This window comes from Hippopotamus amphibius, chromosome 1, assembly GCF_030028045.1.
Source record: "Hippopotamus amphibius kiboko isolate mHipAmp2 chromosome 1, mHipAmp2.hap2, whole genome shotgun sequence".
In the NCBI taxonomy this organism is placed as follows: domain Eukaryota; kingdom Metazoa; phylum Chordata; class Mammalia; order Artiodactyla; family Hippopotamidae; genus Hippopotamus; species Hippopotamus amphibius.
In genome coordinates, this window is record NC_080186.1 from 230256893 (window position 1) to 230260036 (window position 3144).

The 3144-nt window shown below is 36.5% G+C and overlaps 1 non-coding gene across 1 annotated transcript; it reads right to left on the minus strand.

The window, feature by feature from the left end:
- Window positions 1–614: 614 nt before the first annotated feature.
- On the minus strand, window positions 615–721 carry LOC130842371 (U6 spliceosomal RNA). The gene has a single exon (XR_009050414.1). It is a non-coding gene; the product is annotated as a U6 spliceosomal RNA (small nuclear RNA).
- Between the last annotated feature and the right edge of the window lie 2423 nt (window positions 722–3144).

Here is a 3144-nt window from a genome sequence, read left to right on the forward strand (position 1 = left end):
TGTCCCAGCTTCCCCTTCACCGCCCCCCCCCCCAAACTTGTGTCCTCCAGTCCATTCTCTGCATCCTTATTCTTGTCTTGTCACTGGGTTCATCAGTACCATTTTTTTTTTTTTTTTAGATTCTGTATATATGAGTTAGCATACAGTATTTGTTTTTCTCTTTCTGGCTTGCTTCACTCTGTATGACAGACTCTAGGTCTATCCACCTTGTTACATATAGCTCCATCTCATTCCTTTTTATAGCTGAGTAATATTCCATTGTATATATATGCCACATCTTCTTTATCCATTCATTTGTTGATGGGCATTTAGGTTGCTTCCATGTCCTGGCTATTGTAAATAGTGCTGCAATAAACATTATGGTACATGTTTCTTTTTGGATTATGGGTTTCTCTGGGTATATGCCCAGTAGTGGGATTGCTGGATCATATGGTAGTTCTATTTTTAGTTTTTTAAGGAACCTCCAAACTGTTTTCCATAGTGGCTGTACCAACTTACATTCCCACCAACAGTGCAGGAGAGTTCCCTTTTCTCCACACCCTCTCCAACATTTGTTTTTTCTAGATTTTTTGATGATGGCCATTCTGACTGGTGTAAGGTGATACCTCAATTGTAAAAATATGAAACGCTTCATGAATTTGCATGTCATCCTTGCGCAGGGGTCATGCTAATCTTCTCTGTATCATTCCAATTTTAGTATATGTGCTGACGAAGTGAGCACACTCTGTGCATTTTTATTAGTGAGTTCAATCCATTTGCATTTAGGGTTATCATTGATATGTAAGAACTTGCTGATGCCATTTAATCTTTTGTCTTCTAGTTATTTTGTATCTTCATGATTTTTTCTTCAGTTTCTGTTTACCTTTGTAAGTTGATGGTTTTCCATAGTGATTTGTTGAGTCCCCCTCCCAACCCCCCTTTTTTTGTTTCATGTTTTTGCTCTAGTTTTTTTGCTTTGGATTAACATGAGGTTTACATACAACATATCATAGACAAAATAGTTATTTTTCTGCTGAGAGCAACTTATTTTCACTTTCCTATAAAATTCTATGCTTTTACTTCTCTTCTATTTTCAGTGTCATAATTTACCTCTTTTTATGCTGTGAATTTATTACAAAATTGTAGTAGCTATAGTTATTTTTAATGCTTTTTCCCTTTAACATTTATGCTATAATTGTTTAACACACCATTCTAAAATAGAATTACAGTTTTCTAATTCTGACTGTCACCACAATCAGAATTTTGTGTGATTTTGTCTTTTTGTTTCAGTTTGGAAAGCTCCTTTCAGTGTTTCTTGTAAGGCAGATCTAGTGGTGATGAACTGTCTCAGCTTTGGTTTGTCAAGGAAAGCCTTTATTTCTGTTTCACATCCAAAGGATAACTTTGCCAGGTACAGTATTCTTGGCTGGCAGTTTTTATCTTTCAACACTTTGAATATGTCATTTCAGTCTTTTCTGTACTATATAATTTCTGCTGAGAAATTGATTGATAGCCTAATAGGTTTCATTTGTAGGTTATTATATTTTTTTCCCTGACTGACCTTTAAAATTCTTTATTGTTGACTTTTGACCATTGTATTGTGTCTTGGAGAAGGTTTTTTTTTGCATTGAGATAATAAAGTGTTCCATTAGCTTCATAGATAAGCATGTGTTCTTTCCCCAAATTTAGAAATTTCTCAGCTATTATTTTTTTTAATACTCTCTGACCCCTTCTCCTTCTCTTCTCCTTCTGGTATAAGAATACCTATTCTTATTTTGAATGGAGTCTGATACTCTTGTGAGATTTCTTAACTTTTCCTTAAATCTTAGTTCTCTCTCCTCTTCCATCTGAATTATTTCTAAATTCATACCTTCCACATTGCTTATTCTCTCTTCCATTGAATCTGCTTTATTTCCAATGCTGTCTAACATTCACTATCTTGTTTATTCAGTTCCTCAACTATGGAATTTGTTTGGTTCTATTTTAGAATTTCAATCTTTTTAGCAAAGAACTCTTCCTGTTCATTAATTTTATTCCTGAGTTCATTGAATTGCTTTCCTGAGTTTTCTTGTAGTTTACTATATTTCCTTATAACAATTTGAATTCTCTATCAGTTATATCACAATATTCCATATCTTTGAGTTCAGCTACTAGAAAATTGTCATTTTCTCTTTGTGATACAGTACTACCATGATTTTTCATAGTGTTTGATGAAATATGCATCTGTTGCTGTTTTTGTAGCAACCACTTTTCTTATCTAGGAAGGCTTTGTTTACTTGATTCTAATAGTCAATGGATTGTCATTTAGAAGCCTTTCTTTGTTTCCCAGAAAGTGGTGATAGAGCACAAATTTTTAGCTTCTTTTATAAGAGCTGACTCAGTGCTAAAGTTGGGAGTGCATTTATTTTTAAAAGCCAGCATTAAAAAAAACTGGCAGCAGAGCAGAGGGGGTGTGTGTGATTGACACTTGGGGTTTTAGGTGTGCACATGGCTCAGTAGGGTAATCCTTGAGTTGGGGAGTCCCAGATGTCCATGGGCAGACCTCCTGCTAAAATCCTGAAACAGATGCAGGAAACATGTTTCTTCAGTTCTCTTTTTCTTCCCTTTATTGTCCCTCCCTCTAGTCTCTTAGAAACGCAGGTGCTGCTGAAGAGCAGCAGGACTTTCCAGCTGCAGCTTGTGTGGCCAAGCCCACTTTCACTCACCACTTTCAATTTCTACCTCCTCTGTTAAAGAGGTCACCAGCACTGCCACTGGTGCCACCACTGTTGTTTTGCCAAAAGCCTTACTTTTGGTTTTCAGGTTCATCAGACTTGCTGGCAAAATAACCACTCTACACTCAGTTAAACAATAATTTAGAGAGAGTTTATTGGATTAACAAACATTACAGTATATTATTTAAGAAAAGAATAGTATAACTAACTAAGAAAGAATAGTAAAGACAGAGGTTTATACATCACCGAATTGGGGAAGCACCTAGATCCAGATCCAAGCAGAATCCAGATCTTCCAGATCTGGGAAGTCCCCTGAATGGCAATCTGGAGTCCCAGTTGAGTAGTTCCCAGGCAGTGCATCCACTGCATGGGTGAGACTTCAGTCTGCCATTCAAAGGAGCCCAACTTTTAGCACCAGGCCACAGGCTGATAACAATCAGACTGTGTGTAA